Source organism: Aquarana catesbeiana, linkage group LG04, assembly GCF_042186555.1.
Source record: "Aquarana catesbeiana isolate 2022-GZ linkage group LG04, ASM4218655v1, whole genome shotgun sequence".
In the NCBI taxonomy this organism is placed as follows: domain Eukaryota; kingdom Metazoa; phylum Chordata; class Amphibia; order Anura; family Ranidae; genus Aquarana; species Aquarana catesbeiana.
Window position 1 is genome coordinate 598,672,328 of NC_133327.1, and position 25,497 is coordinate 598,697,824.

Below are 25,497 nucleotides of genomic sequence, written 5' to 3' on the forward strand. Positions count from 1 at the left end.
AGCTGCTTCTCCTGAGTATGGGGATACCACATGTGTGGGACTTTTTGGGAGCTTAGCCGCGTACGGGGCCCCGAAAACCAAGCACCGCCTTCAGGATTTCTAAGGGTGTAAATTTTTTATTTCACTCTTCACTGCCTATCACAGTTTCGGAGGCCATGGAATGCCCAGGTGGCACAAAACCCCCCCAATGACCCCATTTTGGAAAGTAGACACCCCAAGCTATTTGCTGAGAGGCATATTGAGTCCATGGAATATTTTATATTTTGACACAAGTTGCGGGAAAGTGACTTTTTTTTTTTTTTTTTGCACAAAGTTGTCACTAAATGATATATTGCTCACACAGGGCATGGGCATATGTTCAATTGCACCTCAAAATACATTTAGCTGCTTCTCCTGAGTATGGAAATACCACATGTGTGGGACTTTTTGGGAGCCTAGCCGCGTACGGGGCCCCGAAAACCAAGCACCGCCTTCAGGATTTCTAAGGGTGAAAATTTTTGATTTCACTCTTCACTGCCTATCACAGTTTCGGAGGCCATGGAATGCCCAGGTGGCACAAAACCCCCCCAAATGACCCCATTTTGGAAAGTAGACACCCCAAGCTATTTGCTGAGAGGCATGGTGAGTATTTTGCAGCTCTCATTTGTTTTTGAAAATGAAGAAAGACAAGAAAAAAATTTTTTTTTTCTTTTTTCAATTTTCAAAACTTTGTGACAAAAAGTGAGGTCTGCAAAATACTCACTATACCTCTCAGCAAATAGCTTTGGGTGTCTACTTTCCAAAATGGGGTCATTTGGGGGGGTTTTGTGCCACCTGGGCTTTCCATGGCCTCCGAAACTGTGATAGGCAGTGAAGAGTGAAATCAAAAATTCACGCCCTTAGAAAGCCTGAAGGCGGTGCTTGGTTTTCGGGGTCCCGTACGCGGCTAGGCTCCCAAAAAGTCTCACACATGTGGTATCCCCGTACTCAGGAGAAGCAGCAGAATGTATTTTGGGGTGTAATTTCACATATTCCCATGTCATGTTTGAGCAATATATCATTTAGTGACAACTTTGTGCAAAAAAAAAAAAAAAAAAATTTGTCTCTTTCCCGCAACTTGTGTCGCAATATAAAATATTCCATGGACTCAACATGCCTCTCAGCAAATAGCTTGGGGTGTCTACTTTCCAAAATGGGGTCATTTGGGGGGGTTTTGAACTGTCCTGGCATTTTATGCACAACATTTAGAAGCTAATGTCACACATCACCAACTCTTCTAACCACTTGAAGACAAAGCCCTTTCTGACACTCATTGTTTACATGAAAAAGTTATTTTTTTTTTTGCAAAAAAATTACTTTGAACCCCCAAACATTATATATTTTTTTTTAAAGCAAATGCCCTACAGATTAAAATGGTGGGTGTTTCATTTTTTTTTTCACACAGTATTTGCGCAGCGATTTTTCAAACGCATTTTTTGGGGAAAAAACACACTTTTTTAAATTTTAATGCACTAAAAAACACTATATTGCCCAAATGTTTGATGAAATAAAAAAGATGATCTTAGGCCGAGTACATGGATACCAAACATGACATGCTTTAAAATTGCGCACAAACGTGCAGTGGCAACAAAATAAATGCATTTTTAAAAGCCTTTAAAAGCCTTTACAGGTTACCACTTTAGATTTACAGAGGAGGTCTACTGCAAAAATTACTGCCCTCGATCTGACCTTCGCGGCGATACCTCACATGCATGGTGCAATTGCTGTTTACGTTTGACGACAGACCGCTGTTTGCGTTCGCCTTAGCGCGAGAGCAGGGGGCGACAGGGGTGCTTTTTTTTTTTTTTTTTTTCTTTATTATTTTTTTTGCTTTTTTATCTTATTTTTAAACTGTTCCTTTCATTTTTTTTTTTTTTTTTTTTTATTGTTATCTCGGGGAATGTAAATATCCCCTATGATAGCAATAGGTAGTGACAGGTACTCTTTTTTGAAAAAATTGGGGTCTATTAGACTCTAGATCTCTCCTCTGCCCTCAAAGCATCTGATGACACCAAGATCGGTGTGATAAAATGCTTCCCCAATTTCCCAATGGCGCTATTTACATCCGGCGAAATCTAAGTCATAAAATGCTCGTAGCTTCCGGTTTCTTAGGCCATAGAGATGTTTGGAGCCGCTCTGGTCTCTGATCAGCTCTATGGTCAGCTGGCTGAATCACCGGCTGCATTCTCAGGTTCCCTGTTGAGACAGGAGAGCCAGAGAAAAACACGGAAGACGGTGGGGGGGGCATTCCCTCCCACAGCTTGTAAAAGCAGTCTAGAGGCTAATTAGCCACTAGGATTGCTTTTATATGAAAGCCGACCGCTGGCTGAAAAGAATGATACCAAGATGATACCTAAACCTGCAGGCATCATTCTGGTATAACCATTCAAAGTCGTGAATGGTGTACCTGAAGACAAAAAAATGGTTAACAATAAAGCACAGTAAACGGTAAAGTATAAAAAATTGCATACCTGAAAAGCAAACATGATAAAACATAATAACAATAAAACATTGCAGAATAGAATACAGTAAAAAAGAGCAGAACATGAGAGAGAGAATAGAGAGAGAGAGAACAATAAAACAACAATTATTTTTTTTTATTTTATATATTTTTTTTTTTTTTTTTTTTTTACACTTTTTTTGTAACTAACTTTTATAACGGTAACCGGTTCCAGGTTTGGGTCTCTCAAAATGCGATGGCATCTTGGGAGACCCTGTGAAAGTGTGCCCTAGTCTGTGCAATGCTGTACCCTACGCTAATACTCAACTAATGAATGGTAGTGTTTAAAACATTCACCAATGCAAAGACCAGGATTGTCAGGACAGGAAGGACAATAATAGCGGGTGTCACGCCTATATTCGCGCTTGCTGCAGACACGACATCTTTTTTGGGGGTTCGTTGGGTAGGGGTACTCGGGAGGACATAAAGAAAATGCCTCTCATGCAGCCGACTGCATTTGGTTGGGCATGTGAATGGGGGAAGTACGGGCGCTGCAGAAGCGGTGGGTTCCCAATTAGGATTGGCGAATGCAGCAGGAAGGGCACTATGGGCACGATGGGCCTGTGTTTGTCTTCTTGGTGGCAGCGGGACACTACTTGTGCTTGCCACCTCACCAGCTTGAACTGCACTTATGGGACTCGCCACGTCACCAAGTGTTACTGCAGTGCTGGTTTGACTACGACCGGGGTGTACTAGGCCGCTGGCGCTTGCCAGTTCAATAAAAAGCTACCAAAAAAACTGTTAGCGATCGCAGGGATCAGGCCTGACTCTGCGAACGCTGCAGTTATGCGTTAAGTGTTTTGTAAGTGACAGTGATCGATCGATACTGCACTTGGGTGGGCTGGGCCGGGCGGAGGGGCAAAATGCAGGTGCTAGCAGGTATCTGGGCTGATCCCGCTAACACTGCGTTTTTGGGAACCCTAAACTGCTGGGGACGCCAGTATAGATCTGATCGGATCAGATATTGATCCGTTCAGATACTATACCACTAAGGGAGGTGTACGGTGCGTGCGTGGGTGTTAGCGGTACTGGCGCTAATCTGACGCTGCTTGCGGCTGGTGCTTGCCAGTTCACCAAAATACTACCAAAAAAACTGTTAGCGATCGCAGGGATCAGGCCTGACTCTGCGAACGCTGCAGTTATGCGTTTAGTGTTTTGTAAGTGTCAGTGATCGATCGATACTGCACTTGGGTGGGCTGGGTTGGGCCGGGCGGAGGGGCAAAACGCGGGTGCTAGCAGGTATCTGAGCTGATCCCGCTAACACTGCGTTTTTGGGAACCCTAAACTGCTGGGGACGCTAGTATAGATCTGATCGGATCAGATATTGATCCTGATCAGATACTATACCACTAAGGGAGCTGTACGGTGCGTGCGTGGGTGTTAGCGCTACTGGCGCTAACCTGACGCTGCCTGGGGCTGGTGCTTGCCAGTTCACCAAAATGCTACCAAAAAAACTGTTAGCGATCGCAGGGATCAGGCCTGACTCTGCGAAAGCTGCAGTTATGCGTTTAGTGTTTTGTAAGTGACAGTGATCGATCGATACTGCACTTGGGCTGGGCCGGGCGGAGGGGCAAAACGCAGGTGCTAGCAGGTATCTGGCTGATGTGTTTTTGGGAACCCTAAACTGCTGGGGACGCTAGTATAGATCTGATCGGATCAGATATTGATCCGTTCAGATACTATACCACTAAGGGAGGCGTATGCTGCGTGCGTGGGTGTTAGCGGTACTGGCGCTAATCTGACGCTGCCTGGGGCGACGCATATCACCGCCGGGCGATCAGGGGGCTAAACCTTTATTCGGTAATAAATGGCGGGTGCCCTGACACTATAAAAAATAAACAAACTAACCAGCGTCACCCATAACAGTTATACGGTGATCAGTGGTGAAAGGGTTAACTAGGGGCAATCAAGGGGTTAAAACATTTATTAGATAGTATATGGGGGTCCCTGACGCTATAAAACGCTGATGGCGAACCTAAATATTTACCTCACTAACTAGCGTCACCAGCGACACTAATACAGCGATCAGAAAAATGATCGCTTAGTGACACTGGTGACAGGGGGTGATCAAGGGGTTAAAACTTTGTTAGGGGGGGTATCCTAGACCTACAGGGGGGTAATACTACCTGTCCCAACACTGTAACTGTCACAAACTGACACCAATGCAGTAATCAGAAAAGAAAAAAAAAAAAAAAACTGCTGGTGTCAGTTTGTGACGGGGGGGGGGGGGGTGATTGGAGGGGGATCGGGGGGGATCGGGGGGGGGGATCGGGGGTGTTTTGTGTGCCTGGCATGTTCTACTGTGTGTGTGTAGTGTTGTGCACTCACATACCTGTCTTCTCTCCTCGGGCCGGAACGGAAATTACCGAGCCAAGGAGAGATGACATCATTTCCTTTGCTGCTGTTTAGCATACAGCAGCAAAGGAATGTTCTCATTGGCCGGCGGCGATCGCGAGGGGGGGGCCACGAACGGATGGCCTCCCCCTCATCTCCAATCGCGGTGGGACAAAAGACGACCGCCTCGGGCACCGGGGGGGTCCGATCGGACCCCCCACCCGCGGAAGGCAAATCACGTATATGTACGTGATTTTGCCTGTCCGTGCCACCTTGCCGACGTAAATCGGCGTGAGGCGGTCGTCAAGTGGTTAATAGGACTGATGTCTGTACAAAAGCATTGGGCAATTTGGGTGTGTACCTGGGATTCTGGAAAGACATCCAAGGAACAGCCGATCCATTCTCCCTTTTGAGGGACATCATCTCGCTGGACCAGCAGCGAGCAGCCACAGTATGCTCCTCCCAGAGAGCAGGAGATTTGCAGAAAGATCAGAGGAGCCCCATCTCTCTACCTTTTCTGCCTCAGCACTGCATATTCATAGATCCTCTGAGTCGAAAGGTGGCCATAGATGGACTGAAATTTGACTGGTATAGCAGGGACTGGCTGAATTTCGATTCATGTATGGCCACTGTAGTTGAACAAAAGTCGATTAACCCTACGTTAACACCTATGCATTTTTTTAGTGTGTTTTGCAATTTGCAGAAATGCACTACAGTCCATTTGGTCCTATGGTACTAGTCCTATGGTACTAGTTCACATATATGCGTTTTGTGGCCGGTGGGTTTTTGGAAAGGGTCGGGGACTTTTTTCCCGCGATTTGCGGCTAATAGATTTCATTGGAGCTGTACCAGAAACGCAAGTGGTGCGTTTGTGATGCGATTTTTGATGTGTTTTGCGGTAATTTTTTTTACCACTGTGTATAGCTGGAAGCCGGCCGCCGCAACATTATCAACCAATGAGTCATCAGCTGTCAGCGGGGTTCCCCCCGGGTTTCTCTTATATAGACATGAGGCATGGCCATCCAATGACATCACCTGGAGAGCCCGCCCCTTGTGATATCACGTGACCGCCCTTGTGATGAATTCTGATAAGACCCCCACCCGCAGACTCTGACCACCACTGGGCAAGGGTTGTTGGAAAGAGGCCCTTGTCCTCATCAACATGGGGCAAGGTGCTTTGGGGTGGGGGCACAGAGCTCCCCTGCCCCAAAACCCCCGTACCCCCATGTTGAGGGCATGAAGCCTGGTATGGTTCAGGAGGAGAGGGGCGTTCGCCCTCCCTTTCCTGACCTGCCAGGTAGCATGCTCAGATAAGGGTCTGGTATGGATTTTGGGGGATCCTACGTCACTTTTTTTCTAATTTTGGCGTGGGAGGTCACCTCTGAATCTATACTAGACCCAAAGAGCCTGGGAAGCTGGGGGGGGGCAACCCTACGCTGTTTTTTTGCATTTTTTTTTCAATGCAGCTTTCACCTTGATCACCGCTGACAGCTGATGACTCATCGGTTGTTAGGGATGCGGCGGCCGGTGTTCTGCCGAGAAAGTTCCGCTTGGCTGATAAGTTCCCCCCTCTACTGCGCAGGCGCTGCGCCTGCGCAGTAGGATCCGGCGGAAATAGCTGAAGCGGAATAGCTGAAAATCAGCTGTACACGGCGGCTGAAAGAGGGCCCCTCGCGGGCTCGCTTCGCTCGCCACGCTTCAGGCACGGCCTCGCTTCGCTCGGCTCTTTTAGATTCCCCCTCTAGGTCCACTTGGATGGTAGGGAAGGAACCTGGACCCAGGACGCAGGCGCCGTGTACAGCTGATTGTCGATCTTGAGCTTCGGCTATCTCCGGCGGCTGCGCAGTACAGGGGGGGAACTTATCCGCCGAGGGAACTTATTCGGCAAGACACCGGCTTCCCAGCCCCCTCCTTAGCAACCAGCTTTATACAGTGTGTTTTATAGTGCGTTTAAAGAGAAAAAAAAAACAAAATGCATGATAAACTGCATGCAAAAACTCTGGTTTGAAAACCCAAAATGCAAAGAAAAACACATCAAACGCAGCTGCATAGGTGTGAACCTAGACTTACCGATCAATTTCTGTTCAATCACCCTGTCAAATAATGATCACTGGCTGCAGCACTAATCTGTATATTCTGACAACGGGGAAGCCTCCACAATGGCGCAGCAGGAATGATTCCCCCATCCATCTTGAATGTGCGGAAAGGGAAATTGGTTCCGTTTTTTTTCCTTCATCCCGCCCGACCATACTAGCTCAAAATTCTGATGTATTATGGTTTGAGGCAGAGGTTATAGGAGGGTTGGCCCTAAATATTGTTTACTATTTACCTCTGTCTAAACCTCCTGTATGCAGCAGCATATAGTCTGGCCTTTTCAGAATCCATGAACTCCTATGTCTCTCAATGGACTTCAAGAAGAAGTAGTAAGTAAAAAATTGTATTGCAAACAGAGAATCAATCACAATCCTCAATGCAGCACTTCACCTCAATAAAAAGATCTATGCAAAGTACCGATGTGATTAAATACTGACATATCAAAGCAATAAAAAAAAATCTCCATACACAATGCTCCAAATCAAGTATCATACAAACACTAAATGTCCTATGAAATCAGTCCACCCATTGTCTAAACAAATAATAAAGTGTATATAATCCCTAAAAATGTGATTTTTCACCCAGTAGTGTTCACAAAAGTCCTCTTCTTATTAAACAAAAAATAGTGATCACCGCAAAGCTTTCCTCCACCACCTGTTGGACACACACTCACAAACTTTAATTGACAATTTCTCTTTCTTTATCCCCTTGACCAATATCTGTGATTCAAAAAGTGATGGGAAATCCAAAATGTTAGAGTTGTCACATGAAGTGAGGGTGACAACTGCTTAAAGTCCAACTGAAGGCAAAACTTTTTTCAGTTTTAGAGAAAAGAGAGATTAAATTATCTGCCAGGCTTTTATTGCTATTTTATTTGGCTTGTGATGCCTGTTACTTTATGTGACTGAAGGACAATATCATCACTATACCAAAGTGTGTCGGTGAAGATCCCTATTTTGTGAGGTTTTTGTTGCTATCTGATTCACAGCTCTATTTGTTCTGTTGACCCCATTATCACCATTCACCAACAGTGAAAGTGAAGTAAAATCCTAACTTTTGAATGGTCACCAGAGCAGGGAAGAACAAGAAATCTTTCAATGGGAATACAAGTTCTGGGGACCCTGTTGACTACCAGGGATTTCCCCTAATTTTGGAGTGATTTTCTCTCACTTCCTGTTGTGCATATGGGAAAGAAAGTGGAGGGAATTTTTCCCCAATGGGACACAGTGGCAAAAAACTTACATTGGATATAACCCTCCCTTACTTTATCCAAAATTTTTAAAAAATATGTTTGTCTTCAGTTTAATTCAGGGATTTTTCCTTGCTTTGGAGAGATTTTTTTTCTTACTGTGTTTCTAAGACTAAAAGAGAAGTCAAATCTTCCAGACTTGACTCAGACAAAATAAAAATACTTGCAAGGTGTGACAGACCCAACCGGGACAGGGGCTTTTTGGAGACTAGAGGTAAGTCTCCTACCCACTGATTATGGCCCATGGAGGAGACCAGGGATTTTGTCTGCTTCTTCTGGTCAGATTATGATAAAGAACTCAGTTCAGCCTCCGATCCCATGAAGAGAGCAGATCATTCTCAAATTATGGACAACCATGTGATGAATGCAGAGAGTGAGGCTTGGATTAATTCTCTGAATAAAGACAATAAAGCTTCCCTTCTGGAGTGGATGGAAAGGTGTAATATTAATCTTGTACAGGTTAATGATCAGAGGGAATATGGTGGCCCTCCAGCAGACTGGGTTGGAGAGACTCCTTCACTTGGGACAGAAATATTTTTCAACAATATCCCTCAAGAAATCTATGACGATAAATTAATTCCACCTTTTCAGACTGCCAGAACATTGTATGGGTTTGTCTCAGAGACTGTTGTAGACTGGTTCTGGGTAGTCTAAGGTGGGGTGGGATCACTGTTTATGTTATGTGTTTATTGTTAAGTGTGTTTCTCCAATTCTGTGCTTCCTAGGTGTGAATTCCCATTGTTAATTGAGTTACCTATTGTTTCTGTCTGTCTGCTCATCTCTTGGAGATGTGATTAATATTGTGTCCGCTTTACCTTGTTACCAAACTATTGTGGGACATTATATGTTTATGCTGCTTAGCTTACTGTTTAATTAGATTACTGCTTATGTGTCACGTACCAGGCTGGAGGCTGAGGTGACAAGAGGGCTCCCCTTGTGACTGAGTGCAGAGTACCCCTGGAGTTGGAGACAGAGGGTACTATGCCCAGAGATGCATGGGTTGCCTGCCATTGAAGCTGTCTGATGGTTCCAGAAGTGGACACCCAGGAGCAGAGAAGGTGGTCGCAGTCAATGATTCTCTGGGGGTACTGGCGGATTTTGACAGATGGAAAAGCAGAGACAATGTCAGAAGCCAGGCCGGGGGTCAAACACAGGAAGGCAGCCAGAAGCAGAGGAAGGAAGTGTAGTTGTGATCAAGCTGGGGTCAAACACAGTAAGTCAATCTGGAACAGGTAAGAGCAGGTCCATGGAACAAGCCAGGTTCAGAACCAGGAGAGAAGCCAGAGCAGGTCAGGGTAAGCCAGGTTGGCAACAGGTAATAAAACAGGAGCAAGGAACACAGGAACACAGGATACAGAGCTGACGATAATCCAGCAATTTATGAGAGCAGCTGGAGTCCTTATATAGGCCAGCATAAACCGGTAATTAGCACGTTTTGTGTACGCGCGTACGCCGTTGCGAACGCTCATTCGCCGTTGCGTGCTGGTTGCTAATGCGCATGCGCAGACTAGTGTGGCCATATTGGATATTGGCATATCTGCCAGTTCTTCTCCGGTTTCTTCCCTGACATTATGTTTATGGTAGCTGTTCCTTAGATATTCTGTTTAAAGTTTGTATTGTAAGGGTAATGCTACCTGATCTTATGTGCTATAAATTCTGTGTGAATTTTCAATAAAGTGAGTTCCAGTTTGCATCTAAGCTAGTGTGGTCTAGTCCTTGGGTGCTCAGCCATAGTACCTGGTTCCTGGGTCCAGATTGGGGGAAGCTGTATCTTGACAGAAGCACCCAAGCTGGATGCTGGACAGTCCTGTCACACAAGGATCTCAATATTAAATATTTCGGACATAGACAATATTTCAGCATAGACAATAAATAAAAATATTGGAGTTAGAAAGTAAAAATATTTTTATTACCTTTTTATTACATTTTATTATTACCTTCAACAAACAGTAGGATCTAAGCTATTATATCTCTAATGCATAAAAGGAAAAGATAAAAGCAACTGACTGGTTGATAGGTAAACTTTTTTAGTTGAATAAATCAACTCCAGCATGCACATTCATAGTTCTGAATGCAAATCCCCCTGCTCTGTCAGACATATTGACATCATTGAGGTCAATATTTCCTAGGAATGTACATGTTTTCTGCTTCAGTTGTGGTTTTAGGTTTATTTTTATTTTAGATGGTCATCAATTGTGCTAAAAACAAAGTCAAAACTTTTGTAACAAGTAGTTCTTCGTATAAGTGCTGCTTGTATGTTGTTTAATTGCTCTCATGACATTCAACTTTTTCTCATCATTACAAACACATTTCTTTTTATACCTACAGCACTCATTGCTACGAAATAGCATATTTTTTGTTGCAATTTGTGTCTTTGAATGGTGTTTTTACTTTTCAGGAGTGTGAAATTTGTATGCATAGCTTCAGTTTGTTACAGTAATTACAAGATTTCTATATCAGTCAGTGAGGCTAAAAGGGGCAGGTATACATAGAACAGGGTAGCAGAAGATTATAGCAGAGGAACAAGCTGCAAAGCACACGCAAATAGAACATCAAGACAGGAAAAATAACACATCTGGTGTCTTAAGCAAAACTTCAACGTCGTGAACATAGGGCAATTGGACCTAGTGTGTGGATCTGTTAGTCTGCCCTTTCTCTAATTGCTCTGCCCCTAAGCCTACTACTGTAAGTCTATTGCAAGTGCCCCTCAGAAAGAAAACTAAGTCTACAGACTGGACTCCAAAAAGCAACATACACTAAGAAAAAGTGCCCTCAACTCACTTCCTGACATGTTCAGAGGTGAACACCTCCGCTCATTGTTGATTAGCTGAAGCTGAAGGTTCTCCCCTCTGCCCCATTGTGTCACAGAGTGGCAAGGAGCCTAAGGCTTTTTCAATGACCCCTTTCTCCTTCCTTCACTTTCCAACTGGAAGATGGTCAGGTTTTGTTTATGGTCTTTAACTGCTTGCCGACCAACCACCACAGTTATACTGCGGCAGAATGGCAAATCACCGTACCAGTATGGTGGTCCCTTTAAAGCCTATAACATGTGCGCACACTCGTGGTGCATCGCCAGAGCCGATGCGCATGGCCAGTGGCCACAATGTCCGCCGGCGATCCGCGATCACTCCACAGAGAGCCAGAACGGGGATCTGTCAGTGTAAACAAACAGATCCCTGTTCTGACAGGGAAGTAGTGAAAGATCTGCTGTTCCTAGTGATTAGGAACAGCGATCTCTCTCTACTCAGTCAGTCCAGTCCACTCCCTCCACAGTTAGAAACACCTCCCTAGTGTGCGCTTAACCCCTTGATTGCCCCTAGTGTTAACCCCTTCTCTGCCAGTGTCATTTATACAGTAATTAGTGGCTATTTTTAGCACTGATTGCTGTATAAATGTCAGTGGTAACAAAAAAGTGTCAAAAGTGTCTATGTCCTGCTAAAATCCCACTAAAAATCGCAGATCACCGCCTTACTAGTAAAAAAAAAAATTAATAAAAATGCCATAAATCTATCCCCTATTTTGTAGACGCTATAACTTTTGCCCAAACTAATCAACATATGCTTATTGTGATTTTTTTTTTTTACCAAAAATATGTAGAAGAATACATATTGGCCTAAACTGATGAAGAAATTATTTATTTTTTATTTTTTTGGGAGATATTTATTATAGCAAAAAGTAAAAAATATTGTATTTTTTTTTCAAATTTGTCTGCCTTTTTTTGTTTATAGTGCAAAAAACTGCATAGGTGATCAAATACCACCAAAAGAAAGCTCTATTTGTGGGAAAAAAGGACCTCAATTTTGTTCGGGTACAGCATAGCACGACTGGGCAATTGTCAGTTAAAGCGACGCAGCGCTGTATCGCAAACAATGGCCTGTCATTAAGGGGATACAACCTTCCAGAGCTGAAGTGGTAATGTATAATTCTGGGTTGGTAAAAAACATGGTTTGTTTACTTTCCTGTCCTGTATATGCAGGGCATAATTCTTGTTTAGTGTAGGGGTTCTAATAGGATTAATTGCCTTACTCAACGATCCAAAGCGCTTCCCCAACTAGTTCTGGTAGTGACTACCAGACCCCCCCAAAGCCACTTTTCTTTTCTGTTCATGTGTCACCTGCCATCTCATTGGAGTCATCCATATGCAAAGAGAAGTATTTTATCTATTGCATACGGTGTTCTTCCTTGAAAAAAGTTATCCTCACAAGTTCCAAAACATTGAATAGTGATACCTTGTGCTTTATTTGAATAAAGGACAAGTTTATAAAACTGAGTTGTACTAGTGAAGTCTTTTTCCTTTTATGTATAAGGCAAGAAAAGGGCCACTGCTGATTTGTGAATTATTAAGTCAAGAGATCACCCATATTTTGTGAGTGTTGGCTGCTGCAGAACCATGAAACAAGGTAAGTATTTCTCTCTATTGGAGCCCCACTAGACCTAACAAGCATTATGCCTTGTATATATAGTGATAGACAATTATTTTTAAAGCAGACTGGATTTCAGCTTTAAGTGCCATTGCTAACTAAACCTCCTATGTGAGCACTTGACATATACATTAATTTTGTCATATGCCATCTGAGGTTTACAGGCGAAAATAGAGATCCAAAATTAAAAATAAGGTTAAGGTTTAAGACTTTGGCTTACTACATTTATAGGAGTCAGTTGACTCATAATTATTTTGATCTTTTTCTACTTAACTTACAATGGTTGAAAAGATGTGTGTTACCCAAACTTTTACTGGGCCTGCACATTTGCATTGCATTACCCCAGAACTGGAATGTAGAACAAAGAAATCACATTTCTATTTTCTCTTTTTAAACTTCATGGTTCAGATAAGAGTTTAGATCTTAATCAAATGTGTAGTTCACAGAACTGCTACACCTTTTTTCAATAATGAGATGGCAGCACTTCTTATAATGGTTGGTTACATTTTAAGAATGATTGTAGTCAAATAAAACATTACTTTGATATCATGGCATATGCCTTAAAAGCTTTCCAGTGTAGACGTTTGTTTATTTGTGAAAGTATAAAATATGGTTTTGCTTTTACATTTAACTTCAAGATATGTTAGTAGTTACTGTACATATTTCTGAAAAGGAAAGCCAAAATATATTTATTACTGCACTGTGGAATCCTAAATTGTTCCTCAGTATTTAGCAAGATAATGAATGAGCAAAACCTTCTGGAAATGGATACATTTTGGATGAATGTTTTATTTCAAATAAATTAGGATTAGATGTTTAATAAGAGAGGTGCAAGAGGCTCTTCCTGGCATTGACAGCTATGTAAAGAAGTAAATTATGGAGCATGACTTCCAGCCAAAATGCAAAAGGATCCCTGTTACTAGCAAATCAGCTTTATAATAGACACATTTGTGGTGGACCTTTTGCCTTATTACCTAGACTACTTGAAGGTATAACAGGAGGGCCTACAGCTCTAGCTCTGACACAGCAGGGGTATGTTGGACCTTTCCAGAAAGACCACTGCTTCCAAACAGGGAACAAGTGTCTTTCTTTTCAGCATGCTGGAAAGGTACAGGGTTTTTTATAACAGTAATGCCCCGTACACACGATCGGACTTTCCAACAACAAAATCCGTGTATTTTTGTTCGAAGGATGTTGGCTCCAACTTGTCTTGCATACACACAGTCACACAAATGTTGGCCAACAATTACGAACGTAGTGACATACAAGACGTATGTGATATCTCCATTACGAACGCTAGTTTTACAAGACTGACCGAACAACAGTGACTCCATCTTGGTGGCTATAAGTTTATATAATTTAACTTAAAGTCTTAGACTTGACTTAGCTTATTCTGTCATTCCAGCTTGTAACAGCACTTTGCAAGATGCACACACAAGAAGATAGCTTGCATAGGCATTTCTGTTTTGTATACTCTATATAAAGACTGTGGTCTAGTGCGTCTTCCTGTTTAATGGGACATGGACATGGGACAGGAACATAACTTGTGAGTCATCGCCAGATGGCTTATTCTCTCTGGTAAACTTATGTTGATCATGTTTTTAGGGGTTATAAATAGGGATGAGCTTCGTGTTCGAGTCGAACCCATGTTCGACTCGAACATCGGCTGTTCGCCCGTTCGCCGAATTGCGAACGATATGGGCCGTTCGCGCCAAATTCGTGTGGCGCGTCACGGCCCATAATTCACTGCGGCATGGCAGTGCATTGCTTGCTGATGATTGGCCAAGCATGCACTATGACCTGCATGCTTGGCCAATCACAGCGCCGCCTGAACAGAGAGCCATAATTGGCCAAAGCCAAGGAGGCTTTGGCCAATTATGGCTCAGGGGATTTAGTACACGCCCCACACTATATAAGGCCGCCTGCACGGTGGCCCTGTGTAGTGTGTGTTCCGGCGTTCATTGAGAGAGAGAGAGAGACAGACAGTGTCATTTGATTTGAGTTAGATAGATTAGGCAGAACAGTCAGTCAGTTAGCTGCACTTACAGTGTATTGTGTATATATATGCATCCCAGGTGTTGCATATATATATATATACACTGTATTCAGTTTAGCTAGATCCGTTCCTGTTATCTTCTAGACTATTTACATTTAGTGCAGTGCGTCCTGCTCACAGTGTTCAGCTAGATCCGTTCCTGTTATCTTGCTACTGACAGGCAGGCTTGTCTGGTTACAGTATATAAAGCTACCTGAAGAAAATTACTGGTGTTCTATTTGATCCTATTAGTACCACGGTCAGGCAGCTAGACTATTTACATTTAGTACAGTGCGTCCTGCTCACAGTGTTCAGCTAGATCCGTTCCTGTTATCTTCCTACTGACAGGCAGGCTTGTCTGGTTACAGTATATAAAGCTACCTGAAGAAAATTACTGGTGTTCTATTTGATCCTATTAGTACCACGGTCAGGCAGCTAGACTATTTACATTTAGTACAGTGCGTCCTGCTCACAGTGTTCAGCTAGATCCGTTCCTGTTATCTTCCTACTGACAGGCAGGCTTGTCTGGTTACAGTATATAAAGCTACCTGAAGAAAATTACTGGTGTTCTATTTGATCCTATTAGTACCACGGTCAGGCAGCTAGACTATTTACATTTAGTACAGTGCGTCCTGCTCACAGTGTTCAACTAGATCCGTTCCTGTTATCTTCCTACTGACAGGCAGGCTTGTCTGGTTACAGTATATAAAGCTACCTGAAGAAAATTACTGGTGTTCTATTTGATCCTATTAGTACCACGGTCAGGCAGCTAGACTATTTACATTTAGTACAGTGCGTCCTGCTCACAGTGTTCAGCTAGATCCGTTCCTGTTATCTTCCTACTGACAGGCAGGCTTGTTTGGTTACAGTATATAAAGCTACCTGAAGAAAATTACTGGTGTTCTATTTGATCCTATTAGTACCACGGTCAGGCAGCTAGACTATTTACATTTAGTACAGTGCGTCCTACTCACAGTGTTCAGCTAGATCCGTTCCTGTTATCTTCCTACTGACAGGCAGGCTTGTCTGGTTACAGTATATAAAGCTACCTGAAGAAAATTACTGGTGTTCTATCCCAGCTTAGTGCAGCTACAGGCCATTAGTATGTCTGGAAGGCCAAGAAGGAGAGGCAGACAGTCACAAGCCAATAAGAGAGGGCAAGCAGGCTCTGTGTCTAGTGCTGGTCGTGGAGACGGTGCATCCTCATCAGCACGTGGCCATGGGACACGCTGGGCCTTTTTTTCGGCAGCTGGCCGTGTTGAGCCGCAACATGCGGAAGACTTGGTCGAGTGGATGACCAAGCCGTCCTCATCCTCCTCATCCTCTCTCACCCATGCCCAGGGTGCTTTGTCTGGCAAAGCAGCGGCCTCTTCCCTCAGCTCAATGTCATCAGTGACTCCTTCCCTAGCTCCACCATGTCCTCATGAGGATTCCCTCGAACTGTTTGACCACAGTGTTGGGTACATGCTCCAGGAGGATGCCCAGCGTTTGGAAGGCTCTGATGATGATACTGAGCTCGATGAAGGCAGTAACATGAGCACGGACAGAGGGGGTGCCCAAGAAGGACAGCAATCTGGCAGTCATGCTCCCCCTGCTGCAGCATACTGCCAGGTTTGCTCCAGTGATGAGGAGGGAGGGGATGATGAGGTCACTGACTCAACGTGGGTTCCTGATAGGAGAGAGGAGGAGGAGGAGGAGGCGGCACATCACCAACGAGGCAGGATGCCCTCCAGGGGCCAGCCTAAGGGCAGCACATTGACTGCATCACACCCCAAAGCTCCACATGTGCAGGGCGCTGCAGTCTCTGCGCGTTATTCAAAAAGTTCTTTGGTGTGGGCCTTTTTTGAGACGAGTGCATCAGATCGCACCGCTGCTATTTGCAACATATGTCTCAAGCGTATCTCACGTGGCCAAAACATCTCCCGCTTGGGTACCACATGCTTGACCAGACATATGTTGACCTGCCATGCAGTTCGTTGGCAAGCGTATCTAAAAGACCCACACCAAAGAACAAAGAGGATCTCTCCTTGCTCCTCATCAGCTGAGATTTCCAACCCCACTAGACCTCCAGTCCTCTCTGAGACCTGCAGTGAGAGGAATGAAGGTGTAGAATTAAGTGTGTCACAGCCAAGTACTTGTGGGCAATCTGCTTTTGGTACACCGACGTCAGATTGTACCAGGCAAATTTCCCTGCCCCAGCTGCTGCACCGCCGAAAGAAGTTTGCTCCCAGCCATCCACATGCCCAGCGGTTGAATGCTAGCTTGGCAAAATTGCTAGCACTTCAACTGCTGCCTTTTCAGTTGGTAGACTCTGCCCCCTTCCGTGAGTTTGTGGAATGTGCGGTTCCTCAGTGGCAGGTACCCAAACGCCACTTTTTCTCACGGAAGGCGATTCCGGCTCTCTACCGGCATGTGGAAGGCAATGTCCATGCCTCGCTGGACAGGGCGGTCAGCGGTAAGGTGCATATTACCGCTGACTCATGGTCCAGCAGGCATGGACAGGGACGTTACCTAAGTTTCACGGCACATTGGGTGACTCTGCTGGCAGCTGGGAAGGATGCAGGACAAGGTGCAGTAGTGTTGGAGGTTGTTCCGCCACCACGCCTCCAAAATGCTGATTGTGACACACCTCTCTCCTCCACCCCCTCCTCTTCTTCTTCCTCCATGGCCTCTTCCTCGGAACCAGCGGTGCTCCGTAGTCGTTCAAGGGGCTACGCAAGTACACAGGCCAAAAGATGCCATGCGGTGCTTGAGCTGGTGTGCTTGGGGGACAGGAGCCACACTGGGGCAGAGGTTCTGTCAGCTCTGCAGGGGCAGGTTCAGAGGTGGTTGACGCCACGCCAACTTAAGGCAGGAATGGTGGTTTGCGACAATGGCACCAACCTCCTCTCTGCCCTCCGACAGGGACAAATGACCCATGTGCCCTGTTTGGCTCACGTCCTTAACTTGGTGGTGCAGCGGTTCTTGGGCAGGTACCCGGGCTTACAGGATGTCCTGAGGCAGGCCAGGAAAGTCTGTGTGCATTTCCGCCGGTCATATAATGCCAGTGCTCGGCTGACGGACCTCCAAAAGGAGTTTAACCTGCCCAAGAACCGCCTAATCTGTGACATGCCCACCAGGTGGAACTCAACGTTGGCCATGCTGCAGCGGCTGCACACGCAGCAGAGGGCCATCAATGAGTACCTGTGCGACTATGGCACCAGGACAGGGTCAGGGGAGCTTGTTTTTTTTTCCCCACGCCAGTGGGCCATGATCAGGGATGCATGCACTGTCCTGTCACCATTCGAGGAGGCCACGAGGATGGTGAGCAGTGACAGTGCATGCATCAGTGACACTGTCCCCCTTGTCCACCTGTTGGAGCACACGCTGCGTGGAATAATGGACAGGGCACTTGAGGCAGAACAGAGGCAGGAAGAGGAGGACTTCCTTAGCTCTCAAGGCCCCCTTTATCCAGACAGTGTTCCTGCGTGCCCGCCGATCACACAGGAAGAGGACGAGGAGGAGGAGGAGGAGGAGGAAGATTGTGTCAGTATGGAGGTGGAGCCTGGCACTCAGCATCAGCAGCAGTCTTTAAGGGATCAGTCCCAAGAAACACATGGACTTGTACGTGGCTGGGAGGAGGTGGCTGCGGACGTTGTCGTCCTTAGTGACCCAGAGGACTCCGGACCGAATGCCTCAGCAAACCTACGCTGCATGGCCTCCCTGATCCTGCAAAGCCTGCGTAAGGATCCTCGTATTCGTGGTATCAAGGAGAAGGACCAATACTGGCTGGCAACCCTCCTTGATCCACGTTACAAGGGTAAGGTTGCGGACCTTATCTTGCCATCGCAGAGGGAGCAGAGGATGAAACATCTTCGGGAGGCCTTGCAGAAAGGTCTGTGCAATGCGTTCCCAGAGACTGGGAGGTTACAAACTCCTGTTTCTGGACAACGTGTTGCTGAGGCTTCGGTCAGTCAAAGAAGGAGCGGTGGAGAAGGTGGCCGTCTGACCGATGCGTTCAGACAATTTTTTGGTCCGCAGCCCCAAGGTATGATCGGTTCCAGCAACCATCGCCAGCGTCTGTTTTACATGGTGCAGGAATACCTAGGGGCAAGATCAGACTTGGACACCTTTCCCACCGAAAATCCTCTGGGTTACTGGGTCTTGAGGATGGATCACTGGCCAGAGCTTGCACAGTATGCAATTGAGCTACTGGCCTGTCCTGCATCCAGCGTTCTTTCGGAACGCACATTCAGTGCTGCTGGAGGCGTGGTAACCGATCACAGGGTGCGTCTGTCCACCGACTCGGTCGATCGGCTGACCTTCATAAAAATGAATGAGTCTTGGATCACCACCAGCTACCAAGCACCTGATGCTGATGTAACCGAATAATTTTTTTTGAAATCTCAGATCCCTTCAAAGACTGCCTATGCTGATGCTGAGTGACTATCCCTGAGTAATTATCCTCTTCCTCCTCAATCATCACGCTGATAGCTTGTAAGAACATTTTTGGTTCTGGGCGCCACCACCAGTGCCTAAGGCACAATTTTTCAGCCCCTGTTTAACAGGGGCGTGTTAATTACAATTTTTGATGTAATACTTTGCAGCAGGGCTCGTTCCTGCATTCCAACTAGAGTGTCTGTGAGGGGTTGCAGTGTTGTGGCACCAGCACCAGTGCCTAAGGCCCAATTTTTCTGCCCCTGTCTAACAGGGGCGTGTAATTACAATTTTTGATGCAATACTTTGCAGCAGGGCTCGTTCCTGCGTTCCAACTAGAGTGTCTGTGAGGGGTTGCAGTGTTGTGGCACCAGCACCAGTGCCTAAGGCCCAATTTTTCTGCCCCTGTCTAACAGGGGCGTGTAATTACAATTTTTGATGCAATACTTTGCAGCAGGGCTCGTTCCTGCGTTCCAACTAGAGTGTCTGTGAGGGGTTGCAGTGTTGTGGCACCAGCACCAGTGCCTAAGGTCCAATTTTTCTGCCCCTGTCTAACAGGGGCGTGTAATTACAATTTTTGATGCAATACTTTGCAGCAGGGCTCGTTCCTGCGTTCCAACTAGAGTGTCTGTGAGGGGTTGCAGTGTTGTGGCACCAGCACCAGTGCCTAAGGCCCAATTTTTCTGCCCCTGTCTAACAGGGGCGTGTAATTACAATTTTTGATGCAATACTTTGCAGCAGGGCTCGTTCCTGCGTTCCAACTAGAGTGTCTGTAAGGGGTTGCAGTGTTGTGGCACCAGCACCAGTGCCTAAGGCCTAATTTTTCAGCTCCTGTTCAACAGGGGCATGTAATTACAATTCTTGATCTAATATTTCACAGCAGGGCCCTGTGAGGGCTTACAGTGTTGTGGCCACAGCAACACCTAAGGCCCAAATTTCTGCTGAGTATATAGGGCAGGACCCTACTTTCAAACATCTAACTTACAAATGACTCCTACTTGCAAACGGAAGGAGACAACAGGAAGTGAGATGAAATCTACCCCTAGGAAGGGAAATTCTCTCCTGTAAGAGTTAATATGGGAAAACAATTTCTCCTTTCCACTGATGCTTTCCAATCCTTGTTCCACAAAAAACCCAAATTTTCAAAAAACATTTTTCATTGGGACAAAAAGTGAGGTGAAATCTTCTGAAGAGGAGGAAAGACAGCAAAATAAATGTCACAGGGGTGATAACCCTTCCCTATGTTTTCCAAAAAGCTTAAAAAAGATTTTTTGGCTGGAGCTAAACGCTTTAAAAATTTACCCGTTCAAAATTACAAAGAGATTCTACTTAACAACAAACCTACAGTCCCTGTCTTGTTTGCACCGCCTGTATACTGCTGTTCAGAGTATATAGGGCCTTTCCTTATTTTAATTTGGGTGCGGGGTTCCCCTTAATATCCATACAAGACCCAAAGGGCCTGGTAATGGACTGGGGGGTACCCATGCCGTTTGTCTCACTGATTTTCATCCATATTGCCATGACCCGACATGACATTAAACCCGCAAGCAGTTTTAAATGAGATTTTTTCCTTTAAAAATGACATTTGGTGCAGGGACTGTTCTAAACACGGGAAACACGAGCCACTTTACAGGCCTACTATAGACACACCCCAGGTACGATATTTAAAGGAATATTTCACTTTTTTTTTTTTTACTTTAAGCATCATTAAAATCACTGCTCCCGAAAAAACGTCCGTTTTTAAAAGTTTTTTTTGCATTGATACATGTCCCCTGGGGTAGGACCCGGGTCCCCAAAACCTTTTTAGGACAATACCATGCAAATTAGCCTTTAAAATGAGCACTTTTGATTTCAAACGTTCGAGTCCCATGGACGTCAATGGGGTTCTAACGTTCGTGCGAACTTTCGGTCCGTTCGCAGGTTCTGGTGCGAACCGAACCGGGGGGTGTTCGGCTCATCCCTAGTTATAAACTATAACCATATAATGATCAATTGTTTAATTATTAATGATATTCCTTTACTAACCACTCACCCCTCCCCTATTGTGATTGGGTAAGTTGAATCAAATATAAGCTGCATACCAGCCCAATAAAGACAGGCATTTTCTTTGAACTGACTTCTTGTATCTTGTGTTCATTTGAAAGTGCCTCCCGGTACCCGGGGTCTTCGGTAGTCTGCAGTATTAACCATTGTCTGGTCTGTCATGTACCTGGAGTACCTTTAAAACCCCTTCAAATTGAGGCACTTGCTGAGATAAGGTGATCAACTGTGGTAAGTAATTTTTTTTTGTCTTATTCTGACGAATCGTTTTCTTGCCTCAGCTCTGATAAAACCTTAGTCTCTTAAATTTAACTAAGAACGGAGACGGACCATGCCTTATAGTGGCCTTTGGTAGGCACGGCTTTTGGTAAGCCTGTTAAGAAGTTTAATAAGTAGTACTACACTCCTTTTGGGAAGGAGGGAAAAGTGTTAATAAGGCAAAAACTACCTTAAACTTTGTCTTGCTCTATTTGGCTTTTCTTGATTATTGCATTGCATAAAGTATAAGATTACAGTATAAGATATCTGTTGTGTGAAATATGGGCTGCAAGGTGAGGCAGTCCTAATTTCACTGTTATAATGGTTCGGTCACTAGGAAAGATTCCTCCTCCCCCTGATCCTGGAGAGAAATGTAAAGATTATGTAGCCAGAGTATGTGGAACTAGTTATGAGTTTGTGAATTCCTGGGTGTCTAATTTGGCTGGGTGGACAGAGGGTATGCACAATAGCGATTCATTCTCTCGGGAGGGGGATAATAGTGAATTTCACATGGACATGGTGAAGGGTTTGTGCCTGGGTGATAGGAAAGCTTTCCCATGGTATTCAGGTGACCCTCAGTGGAATATGGAGTATAGGAGTAGGGGAGGTGAGATTTGGTTGAATTATGCCCCTTGTTGGTTTCAAAGAAATAATAAGAAACAGAAGAAATCCATCACTAAACTAAGTGATGAGAATACTAGAAAAATACATAAGGCTGAGGCAGATAAAAAGAGATCACATCCAACCGCTCTTCCCTTCCCGTTTAACACTAATCCTCTGCTGTATGCTACACAGATCTATCTGAGTCTTACGATTTAGGATATAGATCTGTTGGCAGGGCACCATGCCACACATCGGAGACAGGCACAGGCATCCGCTCCAGAGTCACGGATTGTGCAGGTGTCTGCCCCACAGACGGTGGAACCTGCGGAGTTGGTACAGATCACTGTGCAACAACGAGCAGGTGGGGGGAGTTGATTCCCAGGTGGCATCGGGACATGGTACCTCTACTACACCGGACATGTCAGATGAAGAGGAATGTGAAACTGAGGCTTCGGGGGAAGCACCCACACCTGCTTGTACAGTAAAAAAAGTCCAACCAAAAGTAAAAAAAGAGAAAGCCGTTAGGGAAGCTAAAACCCCTGTTGTGAGCACCCCACCTCGTACAAAGAGCGGAACGATATATAACAAACCACAGAAAGCTCCAGAGACACAAGCAGCCCCCACCATAGCAGAATCTGTAGCAGAGTCATCGCCTCTTTGTTCGTCTGATGAATCTGACACAGAGACAAGTGAACGGGGGGGTCTGCAAGGAGTTCCCCCTCACACCCACAGAATATGACAAGACGATAAAGGAGGCTAGGAAGTTGTACCTGAAATCTTGGCAGATCGTCACTGCATTGACCACTTCCGGACTGCCAAACGCCGATATACATTCTTACTTTGAGGACAGATATTGTTGTTATGGCAGCAGCTGGCTGCCATAACCCCGGTATCCACGTGTTTGACTGTTGGTTTGCTACAAGATAAAAGTGGTCTCTGTGGCGGATTTGCCACAAGATCACTTTCATTGGCAGAGGGAGAGGGCCCCCCTCCCGCCACGCTCCGGTGCCCTCCGCTGCTTACCAGAGCCATCGGAAGCGGCGGAGGCGATCCAGTCCTTCTGCTGGCTGGGCATGGAGATGAGGAAGATGGCCCCTACCCATCTCCATGACAATGCACGGCGGAAGCGATGTCAAAACGTCACTTCCGCCCATAACTTTTAAAGGGCCATTTTTTTAAAATATTTTTTTTAAATGACAGATGTCGCCATTCCACGAGCGGGCTCAATTTTGAAGCCTAGCATGTTGGGTATCAATTTACTCGGCATAACATTATCTTTCACAATATAAAAAAAATTGGGCTAACTTTACTGTTGTCTCATTTTTTTTTATTCAAAAAAGTGTATTTTTCCCAAAAAAAGTGCTCTCTTAAGACCGCTGCGCAAATAGGTGTGACAGAAAGTATTGCAACAACAGCCATTTTATTCTCTAGGGTGTTAGGAAAAAATGTATGTTTGGGGTTCAAAGTAATTTTCTATAAAAAAAAAACTGTTTTTAACTTGTAAACAACACATCTAAAAAAGAGGCTCGGTCCTTAAGTGGTTAAAACTCTGCGCAGTGTGAGATGGAGTAATGTTCTCCCTGTCACTGAGAATGAGGAAGCTGCAAGTTTTCCGTTCATGGCCATAGGAGATAATATGTTAAAGAAACTAGTAGAGTTTCTTTAGTCATCGCCTCTTTGTTCCTCTGATGAATCTGACACACCATCTTCTATGTTTACCAATTGAAGGAACATCCAAATATAAAAAAGTGCATTACCTACAGTATATTTTGAAAGTAAAATACTTAACAGTGCTGAAATGGAAGAAACTTACCCCCTACTCCCCAAATATAATTGCATCAAGGCAGGGCCGGGACAAGGGGTGGACAGGAGGGACGGCTTACCTGGGCACAATAGTTTATTTCTGGAATGGGAGCACCCTGACCCTAACCCTAAAAGAAGGGGGGCACAGTTTGGCATCTTTGCCCTGGGCGCTGGATGACCTTGTCCCCGCACTGCATTAAGGTGATAAATGTGCCAAATATTTAGGCCAAATGTGCTTGTTGGCCTAAATATCAACATCTTCCCAGTTAGGCCCAGGTATGATTGTGGCATCACAGATGCAAAAAATGTAATTTATGTTTGGTTTATTAAGATAGTAAGCATTTGATTCTTATGCTCTCTTTGTTCTTGTCATTTTGGTTTTGACCCTGGTCTGTTTTCTAAATTTTGCTGTTTACTTTGTCTGGCGTCTGCCCTGACCTCTTGCTTTCCCCTTATGGTTCATGTTGTTACCTTTGCCATAGACTAAGTGACCTTTGCCACAGACATCTAGTGCTCTTTAATACTTGACATATCGCTGTATATATAAAAATTGTTTGAATACATTCAGTCGTACTATACCAATTGAATAATAACTATATTTGCATTTTAGAAAGGACATACAGTGGGGACGGAAAGTATTCAGACCCCCTTAAATTTTTCACTCTTTGTTATATTACAGCCATTTGCTAAAATCATTTAAGTTCATTTTTTTTTTCTTCATTAATGTACACACAGCACCCCATATTGACAGAAAAACACAGAATTGTTGACATTTTTGCAGATTTATTGAAAAAGAAAAACTGAAATATCACGTGGTCCTAAGTATTCAGACCCTTTGCTGTGACACTCATATATTTAACTCAGGTGCTGTCCATTTCTTCTGATCATCCTTGAGATGGTTCTACACCTTCATTTGAATCCAGCTGTGTTTGATTATTATTATTATTGATTATACTGATTGGACTTGATTAGGAAAGCCACACACCTGTCTATATAAGACCTTACAGCTCACAGTGCATGTCAGAGCAAATGAGAATCATGGGGTCAAAGGAACTGCCTGAAGAGCTCAGAGACAGAATTGTGGCAAGGCACAGATCTGGTCAAGTTTACAAAAAAATTTCTGCTGCACTTAAGGTTCCTAAGAGCACAGTGGCCTCCATAATCCTTAAATGGAAGACGTTTGGGATGACCGGAACCCTTCCTAGAGCTGGCCGTCTGGCCAAACTGAGCTATCGGGGGAGAAGAGCCTTGGTGAGAGAGGTAAAGAAGAACCCAAAGATCACTGTGGCTGAGCTCCAGAGATGCAGTCGGGAGATGGGAAAAAGTTGTAGAAAGTCAACCATCACTGCAGCCCTCCACCAGTCGGGGCTTTATGGCAGAGTGGCCCGACGGAAGCCCCTCCTCAGTGCAAGACACATGAAAGCCCACATGCAGTTTGCTAAAAGACACCTGAAGGACTCTAAGATGGTGAGAAATAAGATTCTCTGGTCTGATGAGACCAAGATAGAACTTTTTGGCCTTAATTCTAAGCGGTATGTGTGGAGAAAACCAGGCACTGCTCATCACCTGTCCAATACAGTCCCAACAGTGAAGCATGGTGGTGGCAGCATCATGCTGTGGGGGTGTTTTTCAGCTGCAGGGACAGGATGACTGGTTGCAATCGAGGGAAAGATGAATGTGGCCAAGTACAGGGATATCCTGGACGAAAACCTTCTCCAGAGTGCTC